Genomic DNA, 22503 nt, shown 5'->3' with positions numbered 1-22503 from the left:
TTTATATATATTTTTCAATTATATATAAAATATAAAAATATTTATATATTAATATAACTATTTGACGTTACCTCTATTTCAATTATATACATTATATATATATATATATTTATATATTTATATATTTATATATAGATATAACTATTTGATGCTACTTCTATTTCGATTGTATATATATAATATATATAAATATATATATTTATATATAAATACAACTATTTGATGCTATTTCTATTTCAATTTAACAATTTTAGCATATCCAAATGAAAACAGCATTGGAAGCCAAAAGAGGAATGGTTTTGAGTATGCTTCAGAATAAACATTTCTCTGGGAAAAACCCTTTTTTTTTTTTCTGTTTTTGATTGGTTTGAGGTGGGTTTTTTTGGTTGTTTTTTGGTTGATTGGTTAAACAACCTCTCCCTGCTCCTAGCAGGCAGCTGCACAGTAAAGCCAGCCCCCAGAGCCATTTATAAAGTACAGGGTTCCAATTCCTGACCCCAAGCCCTGCTTGCCGTGAGCTTCCAGGAGTGAATTTTGTGTTGATGACAAGTAAACACAGTTAATGGAAGTTCCATTTGTCCTCAGCTTTCACCTTGGGCTCTTTGGCTGCCTGTGCAATTTCCTACACTCTGCAGTGTGCCTCCAGGTCCTTATTCCTGCTTTTAGGACACTGGGATGCTCCAGCTGTGCATGGGAGGGCGGGAAGCCCCCATGTGTCTCACTGGCACTGCAGCCATGGGGAATGCAGGAGGGTTTGGCAGTGAGGGCTCTCATGTTTCCAGAAGTGCTCCTGTGCTCCAGAGATGCTGGTGGAATGCAGGGTGTGAGCACATTTTGGGGTCTGGGAGGGATATTCTCAAGGGAGGTGGATGGAGATAATCCAGGGGTTTCTGACTTTAACAGCAGGTCAGGAATTAGGTGACTTAACTAGAGAATGTCATTAGAGAGCACCCAGGCAGTCTGGGTATAATAAACAGCAAAGCCTTAAGTCCAGAGGACCCCATTAACACTCAATGTGTCTTTAAAAGTATTAAAGCCTAACAACACCACAGACTACTTTGTGTTTTAGCTGTAAGATGCTCAGGGGTATTAGGTGTAAAGCCAGCATGAGAATCTGCCATGTGTTAAAGTTTATCTGACTTTAACATCCAACCACCACTTCCTAACCTCTTTGCCCACAGATCTATCTCCCATATTGCAGGGATAATTTTAAAGCAAATTAAATAATCATGGATGTGAAGGTATGACAGGCTCTTGGAGTTCAGTTTCTTTCTCAAAGGAAGCAAAAAAATTAACAAGACACAGTCTGCATAAGCCAAAATAATGGATAACTATTGACTGAAACATCTTAATTCTTAAAGTTTAACATCTTTTACTGGGAAGCTTACCTAATGCTTTAAAACTTGAACATATAAATTTTAAAAGAAAATTAAAATGGAAAGCATTTGGTTTCCAGAATGATGAAATAAGATATTTTGACATTTATAGAAATTGCTTACACTTATAAAATGAAATTCCTGTAAAGCTTACTTGATTTGTGTAATGTTAACTTTCCAGAGACATGAGTAGTCTGTCAGCACGTTCCATTGAAATGGCAGGCATTCATATTAAAAGCGGTAAATAACACATTTACAAACACAAGCATCTGAAACAAAGCACAAACCATATAATAATAGATGGCACCTAATGGTAACTTTTTAGACATTATACAAACTTACAGTCAGGTGTTGTTTACCGCTTTGTGAATTTTTGCCGTTAGTTAAAAAATCAGTTTCATGAGCGTGACAATAAACTTTTGTAAGGAAGCTTAACTTTTTTAATAACTGCTTGTAACTGCCACAAGGAGCTCATTTGTCACAGTCTAAACTGTACTGTTCATCTTCACAATCATCACAGTTTGGCTAGTCACAGGGAAGCCATTTAAATATAATGAGTCCTGTCTAGGAAAGAAGCCGAGGAGAAAATAATTTTGTATTATGGACTGGAAGAGTATCATAAAAACAGTAATAATCAGCTTTTCTTGCTAAAGGAAGTTTCCAGATTTGCAATGTGAGTATTCTAGAGGGCCAGGCAGCGGGAATCCTCCACCCTCTCCAGGCAATGTTTTCACGCAAAAATCCCAGAAAGCTGGGTGCTCTCTCTTGTGTAGAAAATACAGAAATTCAGAACTTGACTGCATTTGCAAAACCCTTGGTTTCTCACTGGCAGTAGCTTGTGCCTTCTGTGTAAGGCTGTTTGCAGCAATGCCTGTGCAGTTCCTTTGCAGCACCTCGCTTGATAATAATTTGAAGAAATCGTCAAAATAATCTGACATGATGGTGCAAGGCAGCTTTCCAGAGCAGAGGGGGTTATGAGCAATCACAAATATGTTTAGTGAGAAGTTACCACATCACTGAGCCTGATTTGTTTCATTCAAAACAGCTTTATGTGCTTTCCTTCTTCTGCAGCAGCATTCCTGGGGAGCTTTCCTGGAGCTTCTGAAGGAATATTCTGGGTATGCCAGCATCTTACAGAAGGTTTCTGCAGAAAACTGAAAAATTTAAAAATTTTCTGTAAAACAGAAAGGCAACTCTTTTGTTTGTATTGCCTTTGGATGTCTATGGTCCATAAACAATGTTAATAAGGCAAAAAGAGGGGAGACAAGGGAGGGGCATTTATAGCTGGCTCTATCTTAAATTCCAAATCTATGCCTGCACAAGATAAAGGACCACAGTGCATTGGCCTTTTTGCATCTGCCTGTGCTCAGTCACATCCCAGCTGAGGAGAGGGCAGCTCAGGGAGGGAGGGAGGAGGTTTGGCTGCATGAATTTCATCTCAGCTGCCGTGCACCTTGTGCCTTTGGTGCTCAGAATAGCATTGGGGCCAAGCTGAGGATGACTAATTTTCTTGGGAGTACTGGAGATGCCAAGGTAACTAACGTCACTTTGGTCTGCCCCCTCCTTCCTATTCTTTGTGCTGGGGAGAGGCACGAGGCACTTAGGAATATTTAGTGTACATTGATTCAGAGCTGTGTTTCTCACAAAAGCCCCTGCAAGTGACAAAAAAATCATAGGATTTTTTTTTTTCTAGTAGTGGCTGCTAATGTATTGGTAGCCATCAGGATTAACCACGAGGAAAAGGATTAAAGGAGCTGCACTGTAGGTACCACCCCCTAAAATATATCAGTTCAGCATTATTATTATTATTATTATTATTATTATTATTATTATTATTATTTCCAAAATTAAAACATTTACAAAAAAAAAATTAAAAATCTTTTCTAATCTATTCCTGGTCCCAGCGTTTCCAATTCAAAGGCAGCTGGGATTATCCATCTTTCAATCTAACTGTGTCAGAATGCAAGGCCTACATTTGGTGGGTGTAAGCAGGACGTTCTATTTAATTAAAAGCATTGCTGCTGTGATCCTCAGCGCTGTGAATTAGTCCTGTCCCTGGGATAAAGGGAAGCACACTAATTGTAAGCTGATTTTCTGGTTGTTTTTTGGGCAACTGGATGGCACTGCTATTTACACGAAATGCGGTCAAGTATCCTCTTAATACAGACATGGATTACACACATTAAGCACAAGACAACATAATATGAAAGCACACTGAAATGTAACAGAAATCCTGACAAAATCTAAACCAGCTGTTGTGCAGCTACAAATTACTTCTGCAACCCCTCCTAAGAGTTTTAGTGAAATAAATAGAATGGTAAAGAGCAAGGGAAAAAAACACCCAACAATACAAACCCTTAGAATAATGACAGTGAGTGAAAAATTAACATATTTTAAGATGTGGCAGAAAGGATTTTCTGTATGAGTGTTTCTTGCTGAAGAAAAAAAGGATTTTTACAAAACTTAATATCAGCATAAATGCTCACACATTTACACATTGTTTGCTGACACCCAAATCCTTAAAAGTTTTTTTTTTCTGCTTGGCTCCCAGACTCTGTCAAGAAACCAAATAATGCAATTTTCATACACAGGGTGCAAATATTTTAATTGAGATTTTTTTTTTTGAATTTTCTCTTATTGCCTCTGGAACATTGATGGGTATAATCACTCATTCTCATCCTGATTTTCCATTTCTGTTGCTGCTTTTAAGAAAGTCTGGCATCAATGTGTAGCCAAATTTAATTACCTCTGGCAATTACTTCTAGAGGAACTCTAGGATTCAGGAAAGCTGACCTTAATTCTAGCATGTTTTCACTTCAGTTTTATTCATATTCTGACAAAAAAGTGAAGTATCCTATACTGAACAGTTTGAGGATTTAAAAAGTATATATATAAAAAAAGTTTTTTTTAAAAATTGTGTAACAGTCATGCTTAAAATTATGAATATTTATGATGTGATTTTGATCTCATTCTGATTGAAATATTGATAATGGAAGAGAGGTTGTTTGGGGTTTTTTTACATTAAACATGCTATTTTTGTTATTTGTTTTTGTCTCTCCTGTAGATTTGGTGGTGTCAGCTAGTTCAAAATACCTCTATGTGATGAACTGTGGGAGGGTTGTGCAATGAAAACCTTCTGTGACCAGACCCTCAGCCAAGAAAGAAAGGTTGCATTCTACACTTGGCAGTGTTTTAGTAAACTTAGTAATAACTCTGTCTAGGTACAAAGATTTACATCTCCAAAGGTCAAGCTGCTGGGTGCAATATGCATAATGAAGTTCTTGTCAACAAGGAGGAGCCAGGAAACTGGACCACAAGAAATTTTATTTTTTTGCAGTTAAGACATGAGGCTTAAAATTAAAAAAAAAAATACCCTTAAAATTAAACAGTCTACAATGTAACACTATGCTCATGGTTATACTAAGAAGAGTTAAGAAAGGAAAGATAAAATTCACAGATAAGTTAACACTAAGTTGTCTGTTTTTACTGAAATAAAAAAAAAGGGAAATGAAGGTAACCTTCTACTATTAGTTTCCAATATTCCTATCAGTGTCACTAATTATATTTATCAAATTTTTGCTTGCTTTTATCTGGCTTTTGTAAGTGGTTTGTTTTTTTTTTTTTTATTTTTCCTAATGAAAATAGTATAAAAGTATTTTCCCCTTGCAGAAAGGGAAAAATGGGGTTTGAGGTAACAGGACCTTATTGCTGAGAAGAAATTCATGTAAAGGGCTAGGTGTACTTCAGATAAAGGAGAAAAATGAAAACAAATTTTCATACCTAAATCTAGTATGTTTCAAAGGCATTGAGGTGAGCCTGTCACTGTATCCCTCAGTCAGCAATTCCAGTCACCCTTGGGTTGACAGATGTTGACAGAAATTGTGACTTTTTAACTGATATGACCTGAAAAAAAAATCTTAAATCATATTTCTGTTAGACAACTTGATCTGACTTCTGAAGACTTCATTGTAATTAGTAGATTTAGTTTCCATTCTTTATTGTTTTTTCTTCTAACTCTAAACAGAAAAGTCCTGAGTAGAGGATACATGCAATATTATACTGGGTTTAGAGAGAGCTGTCACAGTCCTTCAGTTCATTTAGTTCTAGTAAAATAATGGATTCTGGCTCGCAGGAAAAAAAATCCACAAGAAATTTGTTTGGCTTTTTTCCCCCAGAAATTCTTTTCTTTGACTACATCAAGCCCTGAAATCACAGAATCATTAAGGTTGGAAGAAACCTCTAAAATAATCAAGTCCAATCATAAAATTCCTACGTGTTTTCTCAGAAGAGTTGTTCAGTTAGTGATTACTACTTTTATTATAAAGTAACTTATTAGGACCTTGGAAATCACATTAAAAGTAAAACAGAATAAAATAAAATAAAATAAAATAAAATAAAGTAAAATGTGTCACAGTAAGAGGACTTGTATATGTGTTGAGTTTAAAATCTTCACCTGGATTTCAGATATTTTTGCACTACCTTATATCATCAATTCCTTTGTCCTTTTTTGTTTCGTTTTGGTTTTTTTTTTTTTGTTTTGTTTTGTTTTTCTTAAAACAGAGCTTTCTCCTCTTCTCTCTTCAGCTTCAGGTGGGCAGCACCTATTCCGTTTTTATGCCACTGATGTGATTGTCCATTTTGTTTTGATGTTTTAAAAAATTTCAAAAAATTAAAAAATCAATCCAAAGAGACAATAGTCATGGTATGGACTGTAGGAATTAGAGAATTCCACAGTTCTAACATTATCCAGGAAAATATTTTATCTTTTCTTAATTTTGTCTAGGAATTCTGGAAATTATTTTATTTAGCCTATTAAATAGAAGAAGAATGTCTCTTCAATATAAAGTGTTCTTTTCAATAAGTCAAATGTCAGGTCTCCTGTTGATTAAATACTTTAACCTCTTTACACAAAAGTGAACTTTATTAAGGAAGTCTGTTCATTAGACCACCATGCAGCCCAGCATTTATGCAAAGCTTACTTGGCATCTGATATTCCATACAAAAACAAAAGTCCATTTCCTTTGTATTTTTGTATTTTTTTATTCTATATTGTATTTTTTTCAACAGTATTTGTGAACAAAATTTCAGCATGTTGTGAAATAAAATTTCACATGAATTTCATAAAATGAAATAAAGTTGATGGAATGCTTGCCATTTTTATGAGTTAATGCGCTCTTACCTGAACCCAGCTCAGATACAGCTTCAGGACAGTGGGACAGTGACATTGACCAGCACAAGGAGACACTGGTGGTGCCTTCAACCATGAGAAGGGGCTCTCACAAGTGAGTGGATGATGTAGCACCTAGCCAAGGAGAAATTAGTGTGGCTTTATTTAAGAGTAAATGTCACAGACATCTTTTATGGAAAATCCTTTCCTTAGGATTTTTCCTCCTGAGAAGCTGGGAGGCCTCAGGAACAAAATGCAAACATTGATTATCTGCTGCTGTGGAATGCAACAGGTGCATCTGTGACTGGCCCATATTGGATGTTTGTAATTAATGGCCAATCACAGCCCAGCTGGCTCGGACAGAGAGCTGAGCCACAAACATTTTTTATCATTCCTTCTTATTCTATTCTTTACCAGCCTTCTGATGAAACCTTTTCTTCTATTCTTTTAGTATAGTTTTAATATAATATATATCATAAAATAATAAATCAAGCCTTGTGAAACATGGAGTCAGATCCTCGTCTCTTCCCTCAATCTGAGACCCCTGTGAACACCGTCACAAGTAAATGAGAAAAAAAAATCCTGATAAAAATGTTTTGCAAAATAAATGGTAACTGTGGAGACACACAACATGGCTGAGCTCCCATGGAGATTATGGGGATATAACATTTTTGTCTGGGCCAGCTGTAGTATTGGACACCTCAGAAGGATGTGATGTGTACAGAATTTCTGGTGTTCCCTAACAAGCACTCTGGAGGTGGAGGTATATTCCTGTCCCCTGCTTTCTGAGATGCAGAAGATGAAATCTTATTATCCTGTGCTCAAAGCCTTCAGGGAGAGATTCCATTTTGAAAGAACCAACTCCTTCGAGTAACTCAATTTCCGACAAGATCCGTACAAAAGATAAATTGTCAGATAATCAGAGATGCTTCTTTCTGGTGGGATTCCACAAGAATAGTGGGCAAATAACCCACTGGAAGATAAAACACCTATTACCAGCACAAAGTGTAAGTCCCTCTAAGCAAGGTTTTGCCAGTGTGAATGACCGATACCATCTGGAAGCAGAAGATTGACAGGCTGGAAGGCAGTTCAAGATAATAACAGGGCACCTGAGAATCACTGAGGGAATTTATCACTGTCACAGTGTGTGCTAAGTAGCACACAGCGAGGGTTTGCTGCTTTCTTTCCCTCATGCAATTTAAGCTTCCAAACTGGTTTCTCATGCAGCTGAAACAAGGCAGCAGCACAAGGGATATTTCCCCTCATAATGCCACTGATTTCAAATGCATCTCATTAGTGCAGCTTCATCCTACGTAGCTCAACAAATGCTGTTCACAAAAATTGCTGTAATTACTATTGTCCAAGCCACATAAAGTAGAGATTATCATTTAAAATTTACAGTCAAACTTAATTCTGATGCATACTTGCTGTCTTCCAATAAAGGGAGCATATTTTATTTCTAGTTGCTATTCATTTTCTCTTAAGTAACTGCATTATTGGTATTTCCTATGTGTTGGCATTTACATAAAAATTTATGTAAAGGAGGCAACAGAATGAAGAAACACGGTCACCCTCTCTTTGTGTGAAAATATACAAAATATGAAGCACTGCAGGTGAAATCCACCCATATGCTAAAAAACCCCTGATTCATGATCTGTGTGTGCATTTAATCCCACCTCAGCTCTCAAAATAGAGTGTGGTGGGAGTTGTGATACATGAAGTGGCAGATTGAAGCTATGGCTGTGAACAAATTGTGAACTCCATGCTGCCTGGTGAATCCTGTTTTGTTTCAGGATGTTTCTTCTCTATCCTCATCTCAAATTTAAGTATTGCCTTTGAAACAGATTATAAAGAATTTTGTTGATTAAATTGTATTCTATTTAGTGAAAAGGACTCGATACTTAGTGAAAAATATGTTTGAGAATGCAAGCTAAATATTGAAGAGTCATAAATGTTGACATTCCCCCTGTGAGCTACTTCTTTTGTGTTATTAGGTTCATTGATGTGAAGTTTCTTGTGTTCTCAAACACAGCTAGAGAAAAAACTCAGTAGATATGCTAAAGAATGAAAACCAGCTTCTCTTAAAGGAAAGCTAATTTTCAAGGAAAGATATCCTTCCATTTTTTTTCTTAATTTTTAAAAAATTATTATTATTTTTCTCCCAAAGACAGTGACTGTTTACCCTGATCACTGTAAACCTTGCAGCTGGGCCAATAAAAGACTCTTGAGAAAAGATGGGGCTATTAAAATACTTCCTTGATTCCTCTTCTGAAGGTGTGTGCCTCTAGTGAATTTTAACTAAGAAGGGTGTTTTGGGTTAGTAACTCTGCTTGGAAAGTTTGGGGCTACCACGAGCATTCCTGATATCCCTGAGGTTTCCTTGGTCCTTGAGGTCTGCAAGGGATGTTCACCTCCTGCCCTCCACCACCATCCTCACTGTATTTTCCTTCTTCCCTCTGCCCTAATCTACCATCCTGTGTCTCTTCCCATTATCTGTTTATAGCCTTTTATTCCTGGAGGCCTTTTTGTGTGCTTACCATAGATGGATATATAATATAATTTAGCTGTTGTATGTCATAGCTGAACAGGTTTTAAAACAGAAGTTTTATGATTTGCCCTCATTTGAAGCTGCAGAAGGCATTCCTCACTCTGAAAACCAATTGCCTTTGCAAACTTAAATCTGTGACACACCTAATTGAAATTAACCTGCTTGTTACTATCTCTGGTGTGCTGATTTCAGTCTCATGCTCAGAATGAGCTGCCCGAATTGCTTTAATTTCACCTGCCTCTCCTCACCTCTCACCTTGAAAAACCCTCAATTGCTAGAAAGTTTCAGTCTGAAGGTTTGTCCAACTAGTTAAAATGAATGCAAGGGGATCTAAAAGGCAGCCAGGAGAAGTAGTGCCTGTGTGCTGGATTTTCACAGTATGGTAGCATTGGCAGTATTTTGTGATTCATTTCCTTGCCCTAAATAAATTAATTCCAACCATAGCCTCTTGAAATCCTTTACCAAGCAAGATCCCATACTGTTAAAGTCTTTTGGTCAGTTCTGTGCTCTATATACAGAGCCTGATAGTTCTTGTTATTTGAAGATTTATGGGATAATTAGATCAGTTTTCTTCTTGACCTTGCCTGCCTTGCAGAGCTGCTTTTCAAGTTTGGAAGCAAAGGCCTTAACTAGACAAGAGAAAAACTGGGTATTACCACTTTTCTGTGAGCTCCATATGGTTTTCAATTAAGGGGAATATATATGTAATGGCTGCCAATTGTATCAATTTGTGCAGGATTCCTGAGAAATGGCAGTGGAACACAGGGCATCCCCTACAATGAAATGTGAGAGGCAGAATGGGAGAGATGAAAATGAAGGGACAGAGAATGTCCGGAAAACACTTAAAGCATCACCCTGACCACAAAGGAATAGAGCTCAGAAATCCAAAATGCTCTGAGTGGAGAGCACAGGCAGAATGGGAGAGAACTGTATTAGAGACAAGGGCATTCCTAAAATCTTCCTTTAACTAAAAATCAAGTTATTCTGATCCATGGCTTTGAGTATTTTAATTTGCTCTAAGGAAGAAAAAGACCAATTCTACACTCTATTTTAAAATATCTTTCATCTCTGCATCCAGATCTCTTAGCCATCCAGTATATTTTCTTAGAGGAATTTATTTTTAAAATCTTTATGTTTAATTATTATGAAATGAAGAAAAAATTAACTTTATATCCCCTGGCCTAGTAAGCAGAATCACTATATCTGATCAGAGGCAATTTAGCAGCCTCCTCTTAAAATGTTAGGATGATATTCATTTTCTTCATCACCCCCATCATTAAGATGCAGAGAAAAGTGGCACAACATTTATAATCAGCAAGTGCCCGCAATCCATAAGCAGTTCCCAGAGCATCCGTGACACATCGGGCGGCATGTTCATCTCCGTGGGAGGCCTGGATCTCTCTCTGGCTGCCTCATTTCACAGTTCAGCCAGGCCCCTGAAATTCTGGGAGGATTGTTGGCTGTTTGTGGCACCATCAGGGTGAGCAAAGCTGGCAGCCTGTCTCAGGCTCAACTGTTGGTGTTGTCTGGGGAATGAGAGGAGAACACGGGACTAAAATGGGGAATTCCATGCTATGAGGTGCCATGCAGGCCAGGGAGGCCAGGAAGGCAGGTGCTTTCCTTCAGAGAAGCTCATGGAGGAAAAGCCCACCAATTGCTGTTGGAAAAAAAGAATCCTCATCTTAGGAACTCCTAGCGAGGGATACAGAGGTGGAATATTGGCACAAACCAACTGAGGGAGGAGCAACAGTGTGCTCTGTCCATATGTTGCACAGGGCATGGCCCAGCTGTGTTCTGTAATGTTATATATGTGTTTGGTAGTATTTCTGGACAGTTATCCCCATGGAACATGAGAACAGCGTGTTGGAAATCTGTTATGCATATAGAGGTGCATGTCTGAGGGACAGGCAGAGCCCCAACATCTTGGGGCAGAGGGCTGTGGTTATGTGGCTGCCCTCATGCCATGGGACATGTCACCCGTCAGACACCTCTCAACACAGCATCCAGACCTCCCAGGAGCTGCCCTGCCATAATTAATGGCCAATTAATTACTTCCTACCCACTTGCACCTGCAGTGGGTAGAAGATATTCCATCTGCCCCAACAAAAAGAGACAAACATCTTCCCCGAGCTCACAGAAATGGCTTGGTGCAAGGCCCAAGCACAGAGTCAAGCAGTTTGGACTCCTCATAGTTTGTTCTAATCAATAATCACAATATGTCATGAATGTGTGGTTATTATACCTGCATCCACAGCTTGCCACCTCAGAAATGCATTACAGGTTTAATTCCTCTCATAATTATGACAATTTTAAATGTGTCACCTGTGTCAGCACTGGCCAGTGTTGGTGCTGGAGCCAGGTCTCCCTCCCTACATGAAGGCTTCTGGCCATGGGCATATGCTCAGTAAGTGGAAATTAGTGACTTGTTTCTTTCTGCCTCCCAATTGTTCCTGTACATTGCTGCATGTAAAGTGGATTTTTACATACTTTAGTGTAACATAGTTTAAAACATTCTTATGTAATTGCTTAAATTACAGTTTTTACCCATTTCTGTGTTTTGGTTTTTGCCATGCTTGGCTTGAAGAATGTAAATGAGCAAAGAGTGGCTGTCAAGGTTATCAGCATCTTCTCAGGCAAAGCAAGATCTTGGTTTCTTAAAATGCTTTCTTTGCTCCCAAAAGTTATTTGTCCCAAGGAGAGATGTGCTAGATCTGTTACAGTTATCTTGTTTTATTTCTCTCAGTCATAGTGATGGCTGGCACATGTAAACAAACCATGTCTAATTTTGTGTTTATTTAAAATCATCCTTTTGTTATTTGTGTGCACAGTAAATATTTTGTTAAGGGTACTTTGAGTTTACTAGGAAACAGGAAACAGTTAAGGAAGTAGGTGCTGTTACTCTTCAGAAAAACAGGTATGTGAATAATATCTCTGCAGTCTGAAGGGACTTGCATAGCCTTGAAGCCCATAAATTAATGAAAAATGTGATTTAAACTCACTGCAAACATTATTAGGAAAAGTTATTCAGCCAGCTCTATGAGCTACCAAGTAAAAAATGAAATTATAAAGGTAGGGTGATTACGGTAATTTATCACTTTAGCTATCATTTAAATATGAAACTAGTATAACTCCCAAGATTTACAGGTCAAGGGTTCCCTCCTGCATATTTCAGGAAGGGCTGCCTCCAATTTTTTGGTGAAAGATTGCCATTTATTTCACTAATCAATAATCACTCAATAAGGTGAATGTAGAAGATGCAATCTATTGGTAGCCAGATACTCTCTCACATTTTAGGGTAGTGGATACACTGCAGCCTTAGTCTAACAAGCCATAATCTACTTGAGCTCAAGAAATGTACATAATTCACTACATCAGGCTATTATTTGAAGTGCATATGAAGGGTGTACCCTACAAATACCAGCCCCTAGAAGTGCAATTTGATGGCTTTTTATGTTAGGCTTACTAATTTTGAATGACTTAGTAGTGATTTAAAAAACGAACAGCTACCTGAAACCCACAAGAATAATCTATATGACTTCTTGTCATGATAAATTTTCTCTCTGCTTATAAATCATTTGTCCCCTGCTATAATTCATTTCAATCCACAATTTACTTTTGTTTATTAGTCAGAAGTTAAATAAACTTGTAGTACCAAAATGTATATCTCCCTAGATGACATATAAATCTTGTTTTATCTTCTTAGTAGCAAAGGGGCAAGTTGAGAGTAATTCCAGTGACGACAGTTGTGACACATTTAAAAGTGACATAATTATGAGAGGAATTAAACCTGTAATGCATTTCTGAGGTGGCAATCTGTGCATGCAGGCATAATAATCACACATTCATGACATATTGTGATTATTGATTAGAACAAACAATGAGGAGTCCAAACTGGTTGACTCTGTGCTTGCCTCTTGCACCAAGTCATTTTTGTGAGCTTGGGCAAGATGTTTGTCTCTTTCTGTTGGGGCAGATTGAAATATCTTCTGTGACGGTGATCACAGGGGTCTCAGGATGAGGGAGGATCTGACTCCATGTTTCAGAAGGCTTGATTTATTATTTAATGATATATATTACATTAAAACTATTATAAAAGAATAGAAGAAAGGATTTCATCAGAAGGCTAGCTAAGAATAGAATAAGAAAGAATGATAACAAAGGTTTGTGGCTTGGCTCTCTGTCTGAGCCAGCTGGGCTGTGATTGGCCATTAATTACAAACATCCAACATGGGCCAATCACAGATGCACCTGTTGCATTCCGCAGCAGCAGATAATCAATGTTTGCATTTTGTTCCTGAGGCCTCCCAGCTTCTCAGGAGGAAAAACCCTAAGGAAAGGATTTTTCATAAAAGATGTCTGTGACAGGGGAGTTTCTGGGAGGTTTGGATGTTGTGTTGAGAGGGGTCTGACAGGTGACATGTCCCGTGGCATGAGGGCAGCCACATAACCACAGCCCTCTGCCCCAAGATGTTGGGGGTATGCCTGTCCCTCAGAAAGGAGGCTCTAAATCCTCAACAGATTTCCATCACACTATTTCTCATTTTCCATGGGGATAACTGTCCAGAAATACTACCAAACACATATATAACATCACAGAACACAACACACTGACTCAACCCAGGGTGATGTATCGCACATGGCATGCCTTCAGAGGGCTCAAGGAAATGGTGCAGTCTGGCCAGTTTTCATTTTATATAATGAATTCCATTTGTATCTCAGGCTGCCGTGTCGGCTTCCCCAAGATTCATTAGCTGGAGTGGAACTGCTTTGTTAGGCAAGTATTTACAAGCCTGCAGCTGCAGTGTGGCTGGCTCTTTTTGCATTGTTGAAAACAGTGTCATGAAGCCAAGGAAGACTACGTAAATTATTAGGCTAATGCATTCTTGTAGATAAAAAATAAATTGAATTGTTCCTTCCGCTGAATTAAAAAATCTTTCATACGGAGAATGCTATGAAGAAATGCCTGCTGCCAAGAAAACATAAAACTTGGCCGTAAGAAGGTGGTAAATGCAATCTTATTCACTCTGCTTATTGCAGTTCAGATTAGAAAAGAGACTTTGCAGAGGAGACCAAGAGAGATACTGCTCTTGCTGGCCTTGCTGCTAGTAAATTCATTGAAATGTAGAATTGATAAGGTTGGAAAAGACCTTTAAGATCCTTAAGTCCAACTATCAACCTTGAAGTGCCACTATGTTTGCTATTAAACCATGTCCTTAAGTGCCATATCCACACGTTTTTTTTAACACTTCCAGGGATGATGGTGACTCCAGACATCCCTAAGCAGCCTTTTCCCATATTTTAAAACCCTTTCTGTGGGAAACAAACAAACAAAAAAATCCTACAGTCTAATCTAAACCACTCCTGGTGCTACTAGATGCCATTTCCTGTTGTCCTGTCACTTTTTAGCTGGAAGGACTCACAACAGGCAAAGTCTGAAGATATGAGTGTTGATGGCAGATGCAACCACTTGGCTTCGAAATGGAGTTTTGGAGTCAGCATCCCTGGAAGTGCTCAAAAAATGGGAAGAGGTGGCTCTTTGTGAGATGCTGTAGTGGGCATGGTGGTATTCAGTTGAGGGTTGGACTTGATATTCCTTTCCAACATTGCTAATGATCTCATGATTCTAAAATGAGGCCATGAAGTCACGAATGCTGACATTCAGGAGGCTGCAAACGCAGAAAATATCCCCTCTCCAGCAGAGGCCTTCACCCCAGAGCTCTGATGAGTCATTTCAGGGTTTGGCATGATTTTCTGCAAGAAACACACCCTGCTCGTGATGCTTCGCAGATACAAGGACTGTTAGCACTCTTCAAAAACACCAGAATAAAAGGAAAATGGATACACCGTGAGCACAGGGAAGCTTTGCTCTTAAGGAAAACACAGCATTAAAAAAAAATAATTAAGATTTGGGCACTGTAGGAGAACACAGTGAATTGCCCAGGAATGCAAAATGGAAGGTCAGTAGTCAGTCTTAGCATGCAGGAAGAGTTTTTTACTGTGGGAATCTGACCTACCATGATCAGCAACATTTTCTTTCTCAGAAGAAATAATGGAGCAATGAACAGGAGGAACAGGGAAGGAGAAGACTTAAAAAAAAAAAAGCAGGGTCAATGGTAATGCACAGATGAAACATATTGTTTTTTAATAAATACTAACGATGTTTAAAAAGCAAAACAATGTCACTTTTAAAATATAAAATAATAAAGATTCTACAAGTATCGATCCTAGAGAAATAATGAAAATAAAATCATCAGAAATAAGTTGTCCAATGAAGTTAAAATTATGCTTAAGCGTTGTTCTGAGCAACTCAGCACAAGCAACAAAAATTAAACAGAAGCATGGTAAAAGAATTTGTGGGATAACAGTCTAAATGACATCTAGATAAAAATTGAAGTATCCCATCCAAGTATTAATCTCCCATGTTCAGTTGCATTATATATTTTTTATTATTATTTCACATTCCATCTCGTGCCCCAAGCCATTTGTTTTTATTTATATTAGGCAGAATCATGGTAACTACAAACCAAGGGCAGTTCATAGGTCACATTTTATATAGAGACGTTGATATGCACAAATACTTGAAAATTGTGTCTTTTCACCCCAATGCTAGAATACATTTGCTCCCCACTAATTTTTGTCTCAATTTACAGTCCATTTAAATAAAAGGGACTTGTCAAAAATTTGAGACCTGAAATTCTGGATCACAACATTAGTCAATATGCAAAATCCACAACAATGAAAGGTTTCAGACCTTTTAGATATATTCCAAACAAATTTGACCTCAACATTATGGATTTCTGGCTCAAAATTTTGTTTCTTTCCCAGTGTAAAACTAGGTCCTAGTGCATTCTATGACAGAAATACTGTAAAAGAAATTTAAAAAGCCATATTAGCAACCATGTTCATTCTGAATAATTAAAACAATCTGAAAATAATAGTTTTCATTTTTAGCATCCAGCAGCAGGATGAATGCCAGCATGAAATTTGATGTCTCAGTTTATGCATGTTGCCAATAGGTGGTGCTGCTATTTTTACATTTAATACTGTCTACAGCAGCACAGACTGTCTGTCTGACCATCATGAGAACAGAAGTTTGCCTTTTTCAGGAGTGTCTCTCAGAGAAAAATGATGTGTGGGTTTGTGATTAGATTAGTGGCAGCAAATAAGAAGAGATATAACAGATTGAGAAAACATGATCTCTTTCATTGTTAGATATAAAGTTTTAAGTAGTTATGTAGAAAAATAAAGAAAAAAATCCTGTGTGTATTTTTGTTTGTATACATCCCACTTGTGCTTCAGCTGTGAATTTTTTAGTAGTATACAAAACTTTGTGTCAGTGAGGGCCTGATTCAATACAGATGAAAGGCAGTGAGAGAAAAGAGAGCAAAATAGGTATAATTTGAGATTAGTTTGTTTCAATTTAGCTTTGTTACCCAGCCATGAATGGTACAAAGCTGTTAATTATACATTATGAAATTTGATATTTCTCTCTACATTATTTCTAAAGCAGATACGTGGCTGGGCACTTGGTAACACAAAAACAGACAGATGTTAAGCTCAGTGGCTTAATAAATAAAACTTTCTTACTGAGGCTTCTATTACTCAGCTTATTCAAAAGCTTTCTTGCTGAGACTTCTGTCATTCATATTATTCACTGGCTATTTCTGAAAAATACAAAATAGAATGTGTGTGTGTGGTGGCACGTGTGACTTGGGGCATTAAAAACCAAAAGGAGGTTTCAGATTGCAATGTTTGTACCCAAACCTGCTCCTCTGCACTGGTTTTCTGCCCCTCTAAATTTTTGGAAGTGTGGTGAGACGTGTTCTCTAATGAAGTTAGGTGAATACAGATGAGTCTTAGGCATAGACATGCATTCTGTGAAGTTTGCTTTTCAAGCATAGTGTGGCTCTGAGATTGCCCCCATAACATCACAAAAGATGGATTGACAGCTCCTGACACCAGAGACCTTTATTTATCTTCAAAATAGGTACAGTGCAAGGACCAGGCAGAATTATTTATTATCGCTTCTCAGAAATCTATTCTGTATTTATTTACTCCCTGTTGGAAAATAATTTCTTAGCAGCCATCTGGAGAGCTGCTGCTGGGATGGGGAGGGAATTTATTTTGAGTGCTCAATGAAGCCATCAGGAAAACTTCAGCTGTGGTGCAGGCACCTCTCAGTCTGAGCTGTGCTTTTGGATTGAGATCTCAAACTCAGTTACTCACTGCCAGAGAAATCAAGCAGGGCTCAGACCACAGTACTTTTCTACCCAGACTATATTTAAACAATTGCATGACAGTGAAAAATACCCTAAAATCTACTAATTCTGAGATTAAAATAAAAAGGAAAAAAAAAAAAAAAGGAAAAAAGAAAAAAAAAAGAGAAGAAAAGAAAGAGATCACTTAGTTTTTAACATATTATTTAGTATACTATTCAACATACTATTTCTTGCTTGTTTTACTTATGGTAGGTAAATTATTAAATCAATAGCTGATCTCTTCAGACCGAGGAAAAATGCAGAAATACCAAAAACAAAGCAAAGGAAGGGTAAAGTAGATACCAATGAGCACATACTTGTTTTCTCTCTCCCTCTGCGAGTACATGCATGCAAATACATCTAGTAAAAATATACAACATATCTAAACAGTTCTAGCAAATTTTGCTTGAAAATATCTCCACAAAATGTAATCAATTTTTTTTTAATGAGTAGATCCGTACGTTTTTTTTTTTTTTTCATTTTCATATTGATTGAAAAGTATGGAACAGCCCGAGGCATGTAACTAATATAGAGATTTCTTGTGCTCATCTGAATTTAGGATGATCCGTTTGCTGAGGTAAAGGGATAGAAAAGAAAATGAGGACTGTTTCCATTCCCTCCTTCTTAGAACAAGATTAAAATGAGATTCAATAAAGGCAGGTAATTGGTGAGGTAAAGAAGTGATAGCAAAGCATGTCCAGTTGACAATAGAAGCCAGGAGTGTAAAATTAATATTCTGTCTTGGCCTATCCTTCCTCTCTGGCTGTACTTTTAGATTATTTAAAATAACTTCTATCTTTAAATAATGGCTCCAGGAAGAATAGCAAAAGCCTTGTCCTACACACTGATATTCCCGATAAAAGCACAATTTAACAAATTATTTTTAAATTTTATTTCTGTGTTCTTATCATACTTGAATGAAAAGGGGATCAACGAGAAAGTATTTCTGTAATTCCAAATTATATTTCCTGAAGAGCAAATAGCATGGTCTGAGGTGCTTTCAGGTGACTTAAGAATGATGCATGAACATCTTTGCTACAAAAACCTAAAGACTGTTCAAAAGTCCTACAAAATTTTCCATCCAACTGCTTAATTAAAGAATGCGGGGAACATAAGTTTCCTAGAAAGAGTCAACTCATAAATATTAGTTCAGGAAAGACAAAGCAAATAATCTTACAAATATTTGCAACTACAGCTGGTTAAATAAAAGTCATGGAAATATATAAATAAAGGGGGATGGACAGAAAGACTGATGCAAATGGTACATGGAAAACAACAGTGGCCAGAGTTACCAACTAGAATGAAGCAAATAATGGGTTTTTTATTATTTCATGTTGTATATTTCGATATTATTATTATTATTATTATTATTATTATTATTATTATTAATAATAATAATAATAATAATAATAATAATAATAATCAGGCATATGCTTTTAGAAAAGACTCTTGATTTGGAACATAATGCTATGACTTGCTGCTTTGTATGGCCTGCAAAATATCTTTTCCACTGCACAAGAAGCTGAGTGCAGAAATTATATTTGTTTGGTTGGAAGACTAGTAATTTAATGTGCCAATTAGTTATAGGTGAAATTAGTATGGAAGTTTGGAGATAATGTTTTGATAATCCATTTTATGTCATCTGGCTTGAGTGGATATAATTTTGCCTTCAATAAGCGCTTGGATGTGACCGTGTTCACAGGGTTCTTGGATGAGGGAAGAGATGAGGATGTGACTCCATGTTTCAGAAGGCTTGATTTATTATTTTATTATATATATTACATTAAAACTATACTAAAAGAATAGAAGAAAGGATTTCATCAGAAGGCTGGCTAAGAATAGAATAGCAAAGAATGATAACAAAGGTTTGTGGCTCGGCTCTCTGTCCGAGCCAGCTGGGCTGTGATTGGCCATTAATTACAACCATCCAACATGGGCCAATCACAGATGCACCTGTTGCATTCCACAGCAGCAGATAATCAATGTTTGCATTTTGTTCCTGAGGCCTCCCAGCTTCTCAAGAAGAAAAAAATCCTAAAGAAAGGATTTTTCATAAAAGATGTCTGCGACACTTGGATTAGACACCATCTCAAAAGGCAAAGCGTCCAATTCACTCCTGAATTCCTAGGTGCATAGAACTGGTAAATAAAACTTCATTTGCCTTGGGAAAATCTGACATACTGGTGAGGAGAAATCTGGAGCAGTGGGTTTGTTGGCATGTGCTGTGGAATGTGAAAGTGTGAGTGGAACCAAGGGACCTTGTCCCCCAGGTCAGGCAATGCTCCAAAGTGGGAGAAGAGGTCCCTGCTTTCCCTTCTTTGGGTTTCTCTAGTGATACAACACCAAAATCTGACATTATGAAGTGCAGGAAAGACAACTGTGCTGAAGAGGGGGACGTTCAGGCAGCAGGGTTGTTGTAATGTTGCTTATGCCTCTAATGATGGCTGGTCAAAAAGAAAAATTTGTGGTGTGTCTCCTGTCATCTGAGCAAAAGGCTGAAAGTTATTGCTGTCTGTCGTTCCCCTTGAAGGACATAATGTAAATGTCACTGACTCCTTTTAAATCAACACAGCTTCTCGACTTCAGTGAAGCCAAGCTGATTTACACCAGCTGAAAATTTGGCTGATTCTTAGGAGCAGGAGCTGTGAAATCCAATGCTTGGTGGACTCAGCCCAGAGCTATCAGAAATCAGCATTGACTTTATTGGGCAGCAGCCCTGGTGAGTTATTACTGAGTGTTTTGTCTTGCTGTGTGCTGGACAGCAATCAATAATGCTCCATGACACAGACAGAAATCTTGCTGTTAACCATAAAGATTTACCATTTTCTACTGTCTTTCAGAACTCACAGGACTTCAGCTGGGTGGTGCCTTTTTGCACCTTTTAAATCACCTGCTTGCTTGGAAGCAAGACAAGATCACTCATCTCTGTGCTGGTGATTGCTTTGGATATATTGTAGTCTCACACTTAAAATATGAAATTTATTTGATTAGAAAGGATACTTTTATATATGCATACATATGTAGATAGATAAACATTCCTATTCTCTGCTTGAGAGAATTTAATAATTAGCAGATGAGAATGATACTGTACATTTTTTTTTTCATTATTAGCATTCAAATAGTGTAGCACTGATTTAATGTTCTAAGATATCTTTTTGTTCTTTGCCTTTTCCTAGGCTGACAATACAAAGTAAAATCACTTCTTAAATCTTAAAGCCTTCTGAATCTTAACTGTCTCCCATAGTTCTGAGAGGGAACGAGGATTTCTTTTTACTGAGGCATTATTGTTGAGTCTTAAAACAGCAGATAGAAGCTTGCTACAGCTTTACCCAGATGTACTTAGCTTTGACTTGTGAATTCAAACCCAGGATATTTTATAATAAAATATATATATGATTAAGATAAAGTGCATGTTTCATTTTGTTTTGGTTTATTTTTTTATTTCATGTTTTTATTACTTTGTTTATTATATGTTTTAAGACATGAATTCTGGTTCTCTACACATCCAAGGGTAATGCTGGGAGAGATTCCTTAAAAATAGGTAGTAAAATCTTTTGGGTTTTTTTTTTGTTTCTAAATTTTCAAGAGAACACAAAAAGGCATTGAAGTTATAAGTTCCTGTAAAGACTACTGTTCTGAAAAAGCTGGAGAGCCAGAATCATTATTTTATTCATGAGGAATAATCACTGTGTCATAGAGATAAGTTGCATTTTTATAAAAATCTCTGTGACCATAATGAAACTTTTCAAACAAAAGTACAGTTCTAGTAGCTTCCTCAACTCTATCTGCAGCTCACGTGCTCAGTAACTCAAAGAAAGTTATTAGGAAAGTTAAAATACATGCACACATACAGCTATGCATAAGCAATTTCCAAAGACTCTACAGCATTCAATTTTCTCCTTGATGCCTTCCTTTAATTTACCTTTCTGCTCTCTGCCAGAGACTTCCTTTTCTCTCTCACCTGCCTTGATGATACCCTTCACTAAATACTCAAGGTTTGAATACCCTTTATGACCAGTACCTAGGAAAAAAACCACTTCCCTCCTGTCCTCACCCTCCCCCAAAGAGTTTCTTCAAACACATTTAGTTTACTCCAGCAGTGTAACTCTTGTCCTCCCAAAAGAGCTGGATTTTTTTTTCCATCTCAACTGTAAGAAAAACACTTCTGGAGAGGAAATTCTCTATGCAAACATGAAGACAAAATAAGTAGTTTGTTTTACACATTTAAGCTGAAAACATAGCTGTAGGGAAAAGACAATAGAGAACTACACCATTTATTTCCTTGTCCTTTTTCTGGTAATGCTAGAGAGAGGTAAATATACCATTAATCCTCCTATTCTCCCTCCATCACTCACAACATTTATCCAAGCACCCTTATTCTTAGATATAAAGATATCAACAAAGGGCAATTCCAAGGGAAAAATGCAAACTCAACTAACTTTAAACCCACCTAATTAATTAATGATTCTCTAATGAATCTAATCTGTCTCTCCCTGTGGCCTCAGCTCGGTGGAGACACAGTCGCATATTTCCAGAGCATGCTTTATGTGATTTCAGTGCAGTTCCACTTGGATGATTTGCCATCCCAGAGCCAGATGCAAGATCAACAACTCCCTGAAGTCAGAAATGGGGGAAAAATATAAGTCTGTAGGAAAAATATAAGTCTGTAGGAAAGTGCATATAGAATTAGTTGGTGACATGTTGTTTCACTGATTCACATGTGAAATCCTTGTGGTTAATTGTGTGTCAGCAAATGCACGCACACATCCACCCAAAGCATTGGTAAAACTGATAGAATCACAGAATGTTTTGGGTTGAAAGGGACCATTCCAACTCCCCTGCCATGGACAGGGACACCTTTCACTAAACCAGGTTGCTCAGAGCTCCTCCATCCAGCCTGGCCTTGAGCACTTCCACGGATGGGGCATCCACAGCTTCTCTGCACAGCCTTTTCAAGTGCCTCACCACCCTCACAGGAAAGAATTGCTTCCTATTATCTAATCTAAACCTTCCCTCTTTCATTTTGAAGCTATTCCCCCTTGCCCTAAGATAGCATCTAAGAAAGCCTGGAGCAGACATGTTTGTTCTCACTGCTGCTGTCTGATAATGCTCCATGAGCCCACACCTTATATAAGAAAAACACTGATATTTCAT

The sequence above is a fragment of the Melospiza georgiana genome, chromosome 5 (genome assembly GCF_028018845.1).
Source record: "Melospiza georgiana isolate bMelGeo1 chromosome 5, bMelGeo1.pri, whole genome shotgun sequence".
Classification (NCBI taxonomy): Eukaryota; Metazoa; Chordata; class Aves; order Passeriformes; family Passerellidae; genus Melospiza; species Melospiza georgiana.
This window is presented reverse-complemented; position numbering follows the sequence as displayed.